Here is a 16,910-nt window from a genome sequence, read left to right as displayed (position 1 = left end):
TACAGGACCTTGTTTCAGACATGTAAGATCCCCCATCCACTAAACCATTGATGTCTCTGTCACTGACTCTGGACTCTCTTTGGTCTTGAAGCTGGGCAAGTACAAGGCTTGCAGGCCTGTGGGATGCAGCCCAACAGATTCCACTTATATGACGTTATGAAAAGGCAAAGCTATAGGGAGGGAGAATGGACCAGTGGTTGCTAGGAGTTGAGTGGGCCAGGACTGGATTGGGGTAGAAGTGGTGTTAACTGCAAAAGGGCAGGATGAGGGAATCTTTGGGATGATGAAACAGTTCATATCATAACTATAGTGGTAGATATACAACTTTGTGTGCATTTGTCAAAACCCAGAAAACTATATACCACAAACACTAAACTTCACTGTATGAAAACTTTAAAATGGAAATTAAAAACCCGAGGCTCAGAGAGGTTAAGAATTTCACCCAAAGTAACACAGCTTGGACATGGTGGAGGCAGCACTTGAACCCAGAGCTCTCATGGCTCTAAAGCCCATGTCTACACCACCCACCCACACCGCCTCTGGATCCCTTACCATGGTGGCATAGACTACCACTGACATTGATTTTGCTATGTTCTCCAGTACTTTGCTCCAAAATGATTTACTGATTGATATCCAGTGTCCTCACCAGCATATATTCTTTCCTGGTTGCAAAGAAAGAAAGAAAGAAAAGAAAAAATATTTTGTACATTGAGAGCACTTATCCACAAATGTGAAAGTGCTACAGCTGTGTTGTTCTTCACATACCAGATTTGCCAACATTTGTAAGGTTGGGGGGGATATATATGTATATAATATATATGCGTACATATTTTGGCTATAGCAAGTAACAGATCTGGAGCGGACTGAAATACTTGTATTCCTATCCTGTTTTAATGTACTTCACCGGAACACTTTGAAACACAGTATGTTTTTAATATTTACTTTGCAAAAGAACATCTTATGGCTATGTAAATTAAAATTATATGGGGACTTCCCTGGCAGTCCAGTGGTTAAGACTCCACAGGGAACTAAGATCCTGCATGCCAGGTAGCACGGCCAAAAACTTACTAAAAAAATTAAAGTTATAAAACAGCTGGAAGACCTCCCATCGAAGAAAGGGCTGCACATCAGTGTCTAGACTTTGACTGTGACTCTCCCAGGAATTTAGCTTACTTTTCAGCCTGGGGCCTTTTCTTTAAAGAATGTTGGGGTTTTTTTGGTATCTTTGTTTTTAATTTAATTCCCATTGTAGGCAGAAATAAGGAAACTAAGGAAAAGTGAAGGGCTACATTATTATTGCTATCGCAAAACGAAGAGCCAAAAAGTGACCTTCCCGGAGTCATATGATCTCAGAGATGGAAGTGGAAACTGACCTCAGGCTTCTTGCCCTTTATCCTGGTCTCCAACTGTAGTATGTTTCACATTTCCTTCTCTTCTCTGAGACACACCCTGCTCAATTTTTTAACAGTTTTGTAATTGTTTACACATGTCCTAGGGCTGTTTACCCAGCTGATGACTCAACAATCTAATGAGAAGAGTCCTTGGAAGGGAAAACCCAACACTGGGCTGAGAAAAAAAAAAATCTTATTTCAAGAATGAGGGCTCTTGGTAACAAAGAGAAGGGCTGAGGGACTGGAGGTGAAGTGTCAAATTCTCTGCTCCTACTGAATAACTATATGATAATCAGACTCCTAAGTAAACAACTTCACTCTCGCAAATGTTTGGATCCTTGCCTCATACTCAAGATACTGTGTGGGTGGAAAGGCTGGGTAGTATAATGAATAAGCACAAAGGCATTAAACTCAACTGACTGGTTCAAGTCGCATCTTTGCCATTTACTAGTTCTGTGATGGGGGAAAATGACTGAACTTTTGTATGTGTCAGTTTCTTCATCTGTAAAATGAAGACATGTCATTGTATCCATCATAAATTTCCCATGAAGATTAAATGAGTATTTGGATAATAAGTTAGTATCTTGGAAAAAAAAAGTTGGATTCATTCCTCACACCTGAAAAAATGAAATTTTTAAATTACTAGAAGAAAACACTGGAAGATTTATTTTATAACCCTGGAGTGCTAAAAGCCTTCCTAAGTATAGCACAAAATCCAGAAACCATTACAAAAAAACAGTTTATAATAAAGGGGTTTTTTTATTCTGCATGCCAAAAAAATGCTATAAAATAATGAAATATTGTGTAATTCATTGTTCTATAGTAATCACATAACAACATGGATGAATCTTACATAATGTTGAGCCAAAGAAGGCAAACAAAAGAATGTATACTCCTTTATTTCATGTAGGCAAAACTAACCTACGGTGTTAGAAGTCAAGAGAAATATTGTCTTGGGGTGTAGGAAAGGCGTAACAATCGGGAGGGAGGTTTGAGGTGCCTGCCAGTAGTATTCTTTGTCATTGGTGGTGATGACATAGATATGTCTGAAATATTTCTGTTTCCTGATTGTAGTGGTGGGTACACAGATGTTAGAACACAAAGAACTGTACATCAAAATTAAAATTCAATTTTACTATACGTAAATTTAAAAATAATAACAGTTTGCCATGAAAACAAATAAATAGGCACAAAATTAAAAAAGAATGAGGCAGCTCTATGCATACAGTTATGGGGAGATCTCAAGATGTTTCATTAAGTCAGAAACCAAAGTGCACTACAGTGTATACAGCACACTATCATTAGTGTGATTAAAAATTATATTCATATATATCTGTGTTAGGTTAAATTGCGTGAAGTTGCTGATTTTTAACTTCAAAAATGGCAATTTAATATGGTTCAACATATGTGTGTATGTATATTTGTAAACACATGGATATTACAGAATATATCTGGAAATACACATAAGAAACCAGTGACAGTTGTTGCCACCAGTGAAGGAAACAAGGCAGCTGGAAGTATTAGTGGTATCCTTTTTTATCTTTCAAATTCATCCCCCACGCATGTATTTACTATTCAAAAATTAATTTTAACATGCAAAAAAAAAAAGTAGTCAATGGAGCAATACCTTCGAAATTTTGAAGAGAATGTTTTCAATCTCATTTTTTTTAACATCTTAATTAGAGTATAATTGCTTTACAATGCTGTGTTAGTTTCTGCTTTATAACAAAGTGAATCAGTTATACATATACACATATCCCCATATCTCTTCCCTCTTGCATCTCCCTCCCTCCCACCCTCCCTATCCCACCCCTCTAGGTGGTCACAAAGCACTGAGCTGATCTCCCTGTGCTATGCGGCTGCTTCCCACTAGCTAGCTATTTTACATTTGGTAGTGCATATATGTCCATGCCACTCTCTCACTTTGTCCCAGCTTACCATTCCCCCTCCCTGTATCGTCAAGTCCATTCTCTAGTAGGTCTGCGTCTTTATTCCTGTCTTGCCCCTAGGTTCTTCATGACCATTTTTTGGTTTGTTTTTTAGATTCCATATATATGTGTTAGCATACAGTATTTGTTTTTCTCTTTCTGACTTACTTCACTCTGTATGACAGACTCTAGGTCTATCCACCTCACTACAAATAACTCAATTTCGTTTCTTTTTATGGCTGAGTAATATTCCATTGTATATATGTGCCACATCTTCTTTATCCATTCATCTGTTGATGGACACTGAGGTTGCTTCCATGTCCTGGCTATTGTAAATAGAGCTGCAATGAACATTGTGGTACATGACTCTTTTTGAATTATGGATTTCTCAGGGTATATGCCCAGTAGTGGGATTGCTGGGTCGTATGGCAGTTCTATTTTTAGTTTTTTAAGGAACCTCCATACTGTTCTCCATAGTGGCTGTATCAATTTACATTCCCACCAATAGTGCAAGAGGGTTCCCTTCTCTCCATCAATCTCATTGTTTTTGAGCCAAATTATTAATAATCATATATATGTCCATAAATGCTTAGGAAAACTATTGAAGGATACACATCAAACTATTAGCTTTGGATAGGTGAACTCTGAACACTGGGATTAATTAAAACAGGGGAAGTGCAAATATCGCTTTTTGCTTTGTGTGTTTCTTCATGCTTTGAATATTTAAGATGTAAAATATATACAACACCCAGCACCAAAGATGTGGATATTTTACTCCAGAATCTAGAATTTCTAGTCTAGATTTTCTAGGGGGAACAAAAGTCATGGTTTACATTGTCTAGTGCACAGTATTTCACTCCAAATAATCTTATTAAGCATCTCTTTTCTCCTCAAACCACCCTACCTGCAGCTCTGTGGTCAGTGTCTTAATCTCCCCATGTGGACCTCAGCCTTGTTTGACCCCACCCTCCTCCACCAGCTCCAAGGCCTCTGGCAATCTGTCTCTCCTTTCCTGAAGCAGCGCTTCCCCTGCCCCACTTCACCAGTCTTCCATCCCCACATCTATCACTTAAGTCTGTCCTGGACAGGAGAGGCAATTGTGACAGGAAGTTGATTTTGCACTTAGCCAAAAAAAGTGGTTACTAGGCACTGCCTCCTTTGGAGAAAGAGAGGACATTCTAAACACTAAGTCTTTTTCTGTCATCGATAATCCTGAAAGGATCTTTTTTTTTTTCTTTTTAATTTATTTTTGGCTGCGTTGGGTCTTCGTTGCTGCGCGCGGGCTTTCTTTAGTTGCGGCGAGCGGGGTAGCGCTACTCTTCGTTGCGGTGTGCGGGCCTCTCATTGCAGTGGCTTCTCTTTTTTGCGGAGCACGGGCTCTAGGCGCACGGGCTTCAGTACTTGTGGCATGCCGGCTCAGTAGTTGTGGTTCGCAGGCTCTAGAGCGCACTCAGGCTCAGTTGCGGCACACGGGCTTAGTTGCTCCGCGGCATGTGGGATCTTCCTGGACCAGGGCTCGAACCCGTGTCCCCTGCATTGGCAGGCAGATTCTTAACCACTGTGCCACCAGGGAAGTCCAAGGATCATACTTCTAATTTAAGAAAATTAGAGCTAAAAAATAAAGACTTTTTACTGACATTTTCTTAACCATGGAGATTTGTTTTCAACATGTAAGCTAAGGATCTTTAGTTTAACCAGGGGTTCCAGGCACTAGGCTCCTTTAGGAATAGATGAAGAAAATGAAAGTGAATGAGGCATAATTCAAAGAAACAGGCTTGACTTTTCAACCCAGAGAAAAAGGAAAGGTGGAACACATTTGTGAGGGTTCAGGATGCTCGCAGCTGCACCATTTAGACCTTCAGAAGAGAAAGAGCATGTGTGTCCACCTTCTATCAGGGGTCATTACCCACCAGCTACCCTCCACAGTTCCGACGGCAGCCAGGAGGTGCTGGGTCAACCTCCCCTCACACTGGGCAGACACCAGGGGCCTCTAGACTCAGTCAAAACCTCCACCCACTGCACCTCCAGGCCAAGCTGCATCTTCAGCTTGTAAAAGGCTGAAAGGCAGAGAAGCATTCCTTCCCCGGGGAGAGCTCTCACCTCAGACCACCCCTGGCACACCAGTTCCACAGCTCCCCAAAGGGACACCCAGGTGTGGAATCCCCACCTGCCTTGCATTCTCAGCCTCAACATTGTCTGCACTTCCAGATACAGTATAATTCTCATCCCCTGTCTTGATCATAGGACACTTGAAGGGTGATGGGTTTCAACATACATATACAAACACTCATGAGATATTCTGAATAAATGCATTTTCTTTCTCTCAGACTTTGAGGCTTACATTTCATTACACAATCATCTTGCAAAAATCATACTCAGTAAACTGCCCTCTCTAAATGTCCCAGAAGTGTGTGATTCTAGAATCCAATTTTTTCTCCCTTTGAAAGGGCATTATTCAGGGTGCAATGGCCCGCTACTCGAACAGTCTTTGAGAGAAAGACAGTGTCTCTCTTGTATCTTTTCCCGTTATATATGAAAGAATTGCCTGTCCTCCCAGGGCCAAGGGACAGATGCCAGGGTGAGATGTAGCTCAGCTGTGTGGGATGACTGTGAAAATGTTGACATTCAGTGTCACCAATTGTGACAACTCAGCAGCTGGCCTAACCAAGACCGATCATGGAAGCAGCCAAAAAAAGTTGTCCCCAACCTGTTCCCAGATGAAGAGGTTTCTGTTGGGGACAACTCCTCTGACCCCCACCCAGCAACTGCCCAATAACACTGACTTACCTGTGACTTAACTGACAACCACCAGAGAGAATCACTCATGTGCAGAGAGATGGATTGTCCTCTGGAACTGGCCTTTTTCTCTATTCCTAAAACTTGCTCACAATCCCTAGGGTGGAGGACATTGGACTGCAAAGGAAAACACTGTTAGAGTGATGGTTGGTGAGGGCTCGTGACACCAGTGGGCTGCCGTTGCCTCCTGGTTTCCAGTATGTTCCCTGATGTGCCTTGAGCAAGTCAAGTAGAGTTCACCTATCTGAGACCGGTGTGCCACCCCTGCATGGTGCTCTCCCTATATCCAGCCCCTCTCCCTGTATATATATCCCTGTACACAGCCTGAGGTTTGGCAACAGAGGGCAGCCCCTGGCCCTGCCACACCTAGCTATTCACTACCCTTAATAAATGTTGCTTGGAATAGAAAAGCAAACATACAAAAGTTCTCAAACGTTCTTCCTCCCCCTAACTCCATTTTCTTTCTTTTTTTTTTTTTTTTTAAGAACCTGGTTTTTGGAGTCATGCAGATTTTTTTTTTTTAATTTTATTTATTTATTTATTTATTTTTGGCTGTGTTGGGTCTTCGTTTCTGTGCCAGGGCTTTCTCTAGTTGCAGCAAGCGGGGGCCACTCTTCATCGCGGTGCACGGGCCTCTCACTGTCGCGGCCTCTCCTGTTGAGGAGCACAGGCTCCAGACGTGCAGGCTCAGTAGTTGTGGCTCACAGGCCCAGTTGCTCCGCGGCATGTGGGATCCTCCCAGACCAGGGCTCGAACCCGCGTCCCCTGCATTGGCAGGCAGATTCTCAACCACTGCACCGCCAGGGAAGCCCAGGAAACTCTTTTCTATTCCTATTTCACATTGTTTATTGACTATCTTCATTGATGATATGTATGCCTCTTTGGTCAGCCTCTCCTGAAGCACATGGCTGAGAACAGAGCCACCTAAACACAACATACATCTGTGTGAGGGGGTGGGGGGCTGGATAAAATGGGTGCTAGAGAGACAACCACAGTACCAATTACAAGTTTCTTTAGGCCAGCTTCTCCTACAATGTGTTCCGTGAACCACCTATATGAAGATCATTTACAGAGCTTGTTACATGCAGATTCCTAGGCCTAAGGCATTGTCCGATACATGGCAGGAGCTTAAGAGATATTTGTTGGAAGGAAGAGAGGGAGGGATAGATGGAGACCCACTGAGTTAGATTCACCCTGGGATGGCTCACTAACGCTGGAGAACAACTAGCTTAGGCTGAAAGCTAAAGATTCACCTCTAGTCACTTCATTACGGATCTTGTGGCAGAAGGGATACAGTACGTGACCACATTGCCACATGTGTGCCTCTTTGCTCTGATGCTCTCAGTGATGTTACGATGACAGGAGTGCTGATCAGCTGTACTTAACATACATTATTAATATGGCTTCCAGCTTCACTTGTCGAATCCAGGATTCCTGTTACGACACTCCATGAAAAATAAATGAGCGTGGTAATGCCTTCCACTCTGTGGACTAACACATTGAAAAACACCCAAGAAGACATAAGGATGGAGTTTGTGGAAAGCAGCATCTGGGCCATTTTTAATGTAATAAAAGAACTTAGGGGTGATTTTGGCATCTGGAAAGCAGCTGCCACCAACAGTAAAGGCTAGCTGTTTATCTTTTGAATAACTCTAAATAGAGTCTTACATAATGCTCCGTCTCCAGTTAACTAACATCGATTGCCAGGGAAAAGAAAGCCTGGGAGGTGACAGACATTATGTCAGAGGAGAGACTTGTTGCTGGAGAAACTAACCAGTGATCAGCTCGAATTTATTGACTGTGAATAATCAGACTTTTCTTCTTTTTTTTTTTTTTTTCTTGCCAAGTGCCTGCTTAACTTCTTCATTGGATGTCTAAATAATCATTTCAAATTTAGTGTATCCAAAAATAAAATTCTTGGGGAATTCCCTGGCGGTCCAGTGGTTAGGACTCCCCACTCTCACTGCCAAGGGCCCGGGTTCAATCCCTGGTTGGGATCCCACAAGCAGCACAGTGCAGTCAAATTAAAATGAAGTTCTTGATTATACATTCACTGCTGATGTTCCTGTCTTAGGTTTGGTTTTGGTTTTTTTTGGCCTCGCCTCATGGCATGTGGGATCCCCAACCAGGGATCAAACCCGTGCCCACGGCAGTGAAAGCGCACAGTCCTAACCACTGACTGCCAGGGAATTCCCTTTTTAAAAATTTTTTGAATTGAAGTATAGTTGATTTACAATATTTTATAAGTTACAAATGTACAATATAGTGATTCACAGTTTTTAATTATACTCCATTTATAATTATTATAAAATACTAGCTATATTCCCTGTGTCGTACAATATATCTTATAGCTTATTTTATACCTCATTGTTTGTACCTCTTAATCCCTGACCTGCTTCTCTCTTCCCACTGGTAACCACTAATTTGTTCTCTATATCTGTGAGTCTGCTTCTTTTTTTTTTGTTATATTCTCTAATTTGTTGTATTTTTTACATTCCACATATAAGTGATATCATACAGTATTTGTCTTTCTGTCTGACTTATTTCTCTTAGCATAATACCCTCCAAGTCCATCCATGTTGCTGCAAATGGCAAAATTTCCTTCTTTTTTATGGCTGAGTAGTGTTCCATTGTATTCTTCCTGTCTTAGTTTTTCTCCCTTCCTTGTCTTGCTGTCTCCACTCCTTCACTTCTGCTCCCCGATCACCTCCCTAAAAGACTGCTAGCTCCTAAGTCCCTGCTTTTTGAGCAAACCCAAACTAAGGCAGGTGACATAAAAGGAACAATGAGTTCTTAAGATATTACTAGATTGTTATTTCAAAGAAATTATGAAAATTATGCATACAGAACAATTGACATACACTTGGAAGGACAGCCATGATTAAAGACTCACAAGACACTGATCATTGGGAATGAGCTGGTAATATCTTCTCTTCCATTTTTCTTTTCCCCCCTCCCCCATCCTGCTTCAAGCCCCTACAAGTGTGCCCTGAGGACACTCCCCCAGTAAATCCCTTGCATTAGAATCCCTGCCTCATATCTGCTACTAGGGAACCTGACCTGAGAGAGAAGTACAGGATGACAGAAGCTCTGGAAAACATATCACATAAGGAGATGATGAAGGAGTTGAAATATTTAGTCTAGGAAAAAAATTGTGTGGAAATATGATGAGCAGATGCCTTCAAATATTTAAAAATTAAATACAGTAGTAGAAAAAGGACAGCTTGGATAGAAATTAGACCCAGGCAGAATTTGGATGAGTGTCAGAAAGCACTTTCTAATAATCAAAGCTTTACAACATAGGTATAGACTGCTTTGCAAATTGGCACCCTGCATGGGAAGTATTCACCCAGAATAGAGGACATTTGGGTGGGACATGGGAGGAGGAATTCTGGACATTGTCTGGTGGATGATTCACTGGACCAAAGGCAACGCTCTAGTTGTTATTATTCTAAGTGGCCACAAGATGGCAGCAGAGAATTCACCCCCAAAGGTGACTGAATAGAAAATTCTGGCCGTTTCCACAGATTTGATTCAGATCTTCAGACATTATAGGAGGTGTTGTGCTTACATGATAAGCCCTTGTAGATTTATGACACACAAACTTGCAAAGTCAAAACATTTCCCCCAAATCGTGTATTTTGCTACTAAAAAAATTGAAATCTTAAGAGGTAGAAAGAGGTAAAACTTGATCATTAAGATTACACAAATCAGGGTAAACACAACACTGAATCAGGGTAAACACACTCCGTACATTCTGATACTGATGCTACTTTTATCTTGATACACAGATTTCTAGGTCCAGCCATTGTGTACCTTCCAAGAGAGGGCTGTGTGTTTGAAAAAGACTCAGCCAAGGGCCTTCATGTAAGGCCTCAGTCTCTGCTGGTTTGTGGTCCTCACAGAAAAAAATTCTCCACATTGCTGGGGGAGCAGCCTCAAGTCTACAGGAAGATGTACTCACACTGAGGGCCTAATAACTATCAGGGAACCCAAATACACCTGTGATTCCATGAAGCCGATTTATATCAGAGTTCTTCTTACAACCCTGAGGCCAATTAATCCCACCAGGTCTCACAACCCTGGCTTGCCTGGTCCCATGCTGTGGTAGCCAGCCTCCAAGATGGTCCCCAATGAACTTTCCTCCTGGTAACTGTGCCCTTGTGTCACTCCTTCCACTGAATCAGGGCTGGTTTGTGTGATCAGTAGGATACTGCAGTAGTGATGGCATACGTCTTCTGAGGCTATTCAAAGACATTGCATCTTCTGCCATTCTCTTCTCCGATCACCCACTCTGGAGGAAACCAGCTGCTATACTGTTGGGACATTCAAGCAGCCCTATGGAGAGTTCCTTATGGGGGAAGAACTGAGGCCTCCTGCCAACAGCCAGGACTGACTTGCCAATCCCATGAGTGTGCCATCTTGGAAACATGTCCTCTAGCTCTGGTCAAGCCTTCGGATGACAGCAGCACCAGCCAGCATCTTAAGTACAACCTCATGAGAGACCCCAGTCTGAACTACCCAGCTATGCTGTTCCTGAAATACTGACCCACAGCGGGTATGAGATAGTAGTTTAAAACAACAATAAACATTAAGTTGTAGAGTAATTTGTTATGAAATAATAAATATCAGTAACTAATGTAACACCCAAAACGCCAGCCTCGCTGGCCACATACACTTTCTTTTCAAATATTTTCCTCTCTAAATCTGGCTGCTATCCTCACAACGCTGGTTCAATAACACCAACCTGCTAAGTTTGAGATGCAACACACATTTTGTAGCACTTGCATTATTGAATCACTCTCCTTTATTTGCCAGTGGGGATCTTGAGAATTTCTACTCCTTGGTTCCCATTGCCTGGCTTCCATGACACAATACTGACCCGGTTCTACTGATTTTCTCTTTCAGGTCTTCCTGCCTCTTTCTTCAAAGAGGTTTCTTTTTCTACAGGCCACGTCAATGCTGGTGTCGCCTCAGAATCTATCCTTCTTTTCTTCTTTTGACCCCGAGCCAACTCTGTGGGTCATCTTGGTGCTCCCCGGCTCCAATGACCATCACTCCACAGATGGTCACCAAATCCATCTCTCCAGCCTACATCCCACTCCCCACACCCACCTGCCCACAGGCAGCGGTTCACTGGAGCCCAGTCATGGCAACTCACGAGAGCCAATGGTACACATCTCTTCCCAACTCTATTTTGCAATGTCACATTGGGAGCTTGAAATCAGCCACATGGAAACTGAAATGCAATTTACACCATGGCATTCCACAAAGGCTACCAACCAGGGCTTTGTCAAGAGTCAGCAGATAACCACTAATCAGCACATCACTGTTCAACCAGGTGCCTTTGCCTTCTGTGTTGCATAAACACCTCCACTCAACGTGTCCCAAGCTGAGTTTTATTTTTTCATTCATTCAAAAATATCTGTTACAGTTTTTTCAGGTTCTAATGAAGGAGAGACATTGCCTGCCTTCAACAGACTCGTACTCTGTTGGATTAAACAGAAGGTAAACAGGTAGCATCTACCACACTGGTGAGACTGTAGCACGAGGGGAAGCTCAAGGGGCTCGGGGAGCGCAGAATTGGGAAGACTTCTTTTTCTGGGCTGTGCCATGCAGCTTGTGGGATCTTAGTTCCCTGACCAGGGATCAAATCCAGGCCCACAGCAGTGTAAGTAAGAGTGAAAGGGCCGAGTCTTAGCCACTGGACTGCCAGGGAATTCCTGGGGAAGACTTCGAAGAGGATGTCTCATCTCAGTCAAGACCTGAATCACTGATGCGAAGTTTCCAGAAGAAAGGGGGAAGAAAAGTGTTCCAGGCAAAGGAAGAAGAGCATAAAGACTCAGTGTGAAGACAGAGCACCGCATGTTTGGGGAGCAGCAAATGCTTCAGCAGGGAAGGGCCTGGCATGAGGTGAGCAGAGGTCAATCCATGAAAGGCTTTATAAGCCCTGACAATTGCCTTAGACTTTTTCTGGAGGCAGTGGTAATTCACTTAAGGTTTTTAAGCCTAATCATATGACTTGATTTGCTTTTTGGAACATTCACTATAGTTGCAATCTCGGAAGAGGGCTGAATAGGACCCACTTTCTCCTTTGAAAGATTTTCTTGCACCCCAATGTTCACAGCAGCACTATTTACTATAGGCAAGACGTGGAAGCAACCTAAGTGTCCGTTGGTAGGTGAATGGATAAAGAGGATGTGGTCTATACATACAATGGACTATTACTCAGCCATAATGAAGAACGAAATAATGCCATTTGCGGCAACATGGATGGAACTAGAGATGATCATACTAAGTGAAGTAAGTCAGAAAGGGAAAGACAAATATCATATGATACTACTCATAAGTGGAATCTAAAAGTTGATACAAATGAACTAATTTACAAAACAGAAGCAGACTTACAGACATGGTTACCAAAGGGGAAGGGGGAAGGAGGGATAAATTAGGAGTTTGGGATAAACAGATACAAACTACTATATATAAAATAGATAAACAATGAGGTCCTACTGTATAGCACAGGGGACTATATTCAATATCTTGTAATAACCTATAATGGAAAAGAACATGAAAAAATATATATATGTATAACTGAATCACTTTGCTGTACACATGAAACTAACACGTTTTTGCAGACCTTGGGGGAAAGAGCTCTGTCTCCTTTCCTGGGGTTTTCATGGGTGCCATCTGTAGGCTTCAAGAGTGTTCTGGTGGGACTCTGAGGTCAGGCTGTTCTGGTGAAAAACTTCAGGGTGAGGTCTATCAGAAAGTTAATCAGCTCATTCCCACTGACAATTTCACCTGGGGCTCCTGTGAGGAATTAGTCACCTCAAGTCCAAGGGAGCCCCTGGGCCTCTTCATTCAGAGTGTTCTTCTCTTTCTACCATATGAGAGGCTCTCGTATTTTATTGTTCTGCTGTTTTAGGGCAATCTGTTTTCCAATGTTCTTCCTCCTTACAGTAAGTGCATTCATTGTTCCTTCCCCAACGGGGACTTACCTCTCTTTGAGTTACTCACCTTCCGGGAATCCAATGCTGCTGCCAGAAAATTGGTGTTTTTGTTTTGCATCTTCTTTCTTCTGTTGTTGTTCTCTGTTGAACACTTTAAAAGCAACATCTACCAATTGAGAGGGCTTCATTCCAAATGCACCATCTAAATTTTGCAACTTTCTCCTGATATCTGAGGCACTTTGCCCCCAAAAGGTCAAATTTAACCTCTGTAATATTTTCAGGGGCCTTGGGATCTGCATTAGGTTGATGTCTGTAGGCCCGATAAATCCTTTGCAAAAATTCAGAGGGGTCTTCATTTGGTTTTTTGCTGAATTTCTTGAATTTTGTTCAGACTCTTGCTTTGGTTCCCCTTTTCAAAGCCCGGCCAAGATGCACTCATAAGTCATGCTCTAATAAGGGCATTCCTCCCTCATTGGGGTCCCAATTTGGTTCAGATTTGGGTGCTGCCAAGTGGGCTTCAGGTGTAGAGGATCCTCCCTATAAGGAGGGTCATGATCTTTCAAATTAAACAAGTCTGAGAAACCCAGCTGGCTGATCATTTGCATTTAGGTTCCCTGTGAGTTAATGGGGGAAGGGAAATTTCCCTGCCCTGGGAGTGGCTCCTGGCCCAAGTTGGGTGCCCTGTCTGGTCTTAGTTGGCAATACCAGACCAAGTCCCTGTGCCCCAGAAACTAACACAGGATTTTCTAATTGATCCGTATAAGCAGGGACAGTCCTGAGCCCCAGTGTCAGGAATTGGGGCTGAATAGGAACAGAAGGTGATGAAGGGGTAGATATATTGGTATGGCGGCCAGAGCAGCTGGGACAGCTAGCTCAGCTGGAGGAGTGAAGGTTTGAAGCAACAAAATCTCACTCTCATTCCCTTCCTTTTCTTATTTTCTCTGATAATAGTACAAATGCTTGCACATAAAAGATTTCGTCTTTCTTCCCTTCTTCTTCAAAATAGCTATAGTCATTCAAAAGCCACTGTAAAACCATAAATAGCAATTGATCATCTCTGACCGTTAAAAGGATGCCTTTTGGAATTAATATTGTTAACAACAATCATTGTTCCATAATCTAGATTTATAAAGAAATTAGAGTCCATTAAAAAAAAAAAAACTAGAGGGACTTCCCTGGTGGCGCAGTGGTTAAGAATCCGCCTGCCAATACAAGGGACGTGGGTTCAAGCCCTAGTCCGGGAAGATTCCCACATGCCGTGGAGCAACTAAGCCTGTGTGCCACAGCTACTGAGCCTGCACCCTAGAGCCCACGAGCCACAACTACTGAGCCCACATGCCACAGCTACTGAAGCCCACATGCTTAGAGCCTGTGCTCCACAACAAGAGAAGCCACTGCAATGAGAAGCCTGCGCACCACACCAAAGAGTAGCCCCTGCTCACTGCAAGTGGAGAAAGCCTTGGTGAGGCAGCAAAGACCCAACACAGTCAAAAATAAATAAATAAATTAATTAATTAATTAAAAAAGAAAAAACTAGAAATGTTGTCAAAAAAAAGGACGCCTTTTTGCTTTGGCATCAACCCACTGGCATTACACTGTAATTGTACTTGATTACTGCTGTGACACAACAATTTAAGATAATTACTAAAATTATGACTGATATCATTTACCAAGATATGCAAGAATTTTAGGAGTTCCATATAATTTCTAAAATGTGTATATTAATAACATTTACCCATGTGATACAATCTAAGAAATTTTACCACCATTTATTTGACAATGCTTCCCATGTAATTCAACATACCAAATAAGCCTAATTAGTTTACTATTTCTGAGATGGAGAGAACACAAATAATTTGAGGGCTTCCAGGGACCCTTTGAAAAGCCTCAATATTAGCTAGAGGTCAAATGAACTTCATTTAGAGTTTGATCTTTGGGAAGTTTGTCAGAAATATCAAAAAGCTTTAACCAGTGATAAAAGATCAATGACAAATACAGATCATTTAAAGAAACTTAATTACCAAACACAGTTCAATATTTCAAGAAAACTTTGTCTTCTTAGAGAACCAAATTCAGGTTCTGTACTTTACCTTTAAAATTCATTTTCTTAATTAAGTTCAATCTCATCTTAGCCAATCCCAACCATGCACAAGACTCTTTCGGTGTTCCTCCTCCACAAACCTTCCACAATTTTCTGTGTCCATATTAATCTGCCCCTCACTTTCTTTTCCATTCAGAAACAACCAGCTCTAGGACAAAACCACGTTTTTCCCTTTAACAAAATGCATTTTCATTCCTCATGCTCTTTGCTGAAAACAGACATCCTACATTTTTGCATACTGAAATGTTTCCCTCATAATTCTTAACCTTAAAACCTTAATCTCTAGTGAAAATCAAGAAGCAAGCAATCGTAAACTGTTTATCATACCTGCATTTCTTGACTAACAAGCTTATGCTTTAGTCTTCCTCTCCTGAGAAGGCAAAGGTAGGTAAACTTAGACCTGTCCAGCAAGTAATGTTCCAATATTTTATCCTATTTGAAATGACCCAGATAGTCGATGAATTCTCTTCATTTAGCTTAGTTTAAAGTTACGAAAATCTAGAGAGACTATTTTAGATAGACATTCCCAAAACATAATTATTCCTATAGAGTTTACCTAAAACTCTTACCTCATTTACCTCTATTTTATTTACTTAAAGTCTTTGTCATGGGACTTCCCTGGTGGTCCAGAGGGTAAGACTCCGTGCTCCCAACGCAGGGGGCCCGGGTTGGATCCTTGGTCAGGGGACTAGATCCCACATGCATGCTGCAACTAAGAAATCTGTATGTCACAACTAAACATCCTGCAATGAAGATCCCACATGCTGCAACTAAGACCCAGTGCAGCCAAAATAAATAAATGTTTTTAAAAAATATTTTCATATTGTTATTTTTCTTGCTGACAAACTTTTTAACAGGAATAATAAAGGTCTTATTTGATTTCTAGTAAACTTAGGTACAATGAAAGTATGATACTTAATGTTGATAACTCTAAAGACACATCTGTATTAAACCAACAAGTTTCAGCTAACTTTAACTCCAGATATTAAAGCAATACTGAATATTTCCTATATCACGTGAACCCAAAAGTCATTCTGGTCCATCCCTTCCATGTTTGAGTATGAATATAAGCACATAATTTCCTTCAAGCCAATCAAATAGAGCCCCCCAAAAATCAATTTCGGCAATGTCACACATCTATAACTCACATACAAACTCAGACACAGGTACCTCTCAATTCCCATTCCAAAATGTCAGCCATGAATCAGGTGCAGCAACGTAAAACCCACCAGTTACAAAAGAGGTTGGATTCAAACAGGGTTTCTGGCAGATGGGACAAATCAAGGTCACCTGTTCAGATGGTTAAACCCTTTTTACTAATATTTATGGAAAAGATACTTCTATTTCTATTTGTAGCATTTGGTGACTTTAGGAACCAAGTAGAACCTTTCTCTTCTTCCTGGGAATGTCCCATTCTTGGACAAGAACAGACAGGTTTTTGGTTTTTTTGTCTGTTTCTTTCCTCCATTTGACATCAGTAGAAGTTTAAAATATCACAAAGCTGATTTGGCTGTAAATGGAGACACAGTACCAAACAAAATGAAACAAAAAACCCGAAGGACAAACAAAATCCTAAATGAACCCTCAAGTTTGGTCTTGGGTTTTACATATGCCAATGACACAGGAGACCATGAATGACGTAATTAATACAGCAAGGGTACATGGTACATAGGGTCCCAAGGTAACCCTGCCTAAATCCCTTGTGGAGATCCTAACAGGTACTATGGTTACAATGGTATAAAGT

This window comes from Balaenoptera ricei, chromosome 11, assembly GCF_028023285.1.
Source record: "Balaenoptera ricei isolate mBalRic1 chromosome 11, mBalRic1.hap2, whole genome shotgun sequence".
Lineage (NCBI taxonomy): Eukaryota > Metazoa > Chordata > Mammalia > Artiodactyla > Balaenopteridae > Balaenoptera > Balaenoptera ricei.
This window is presented reverse-complemented; position numbering follows the sequence as displayed.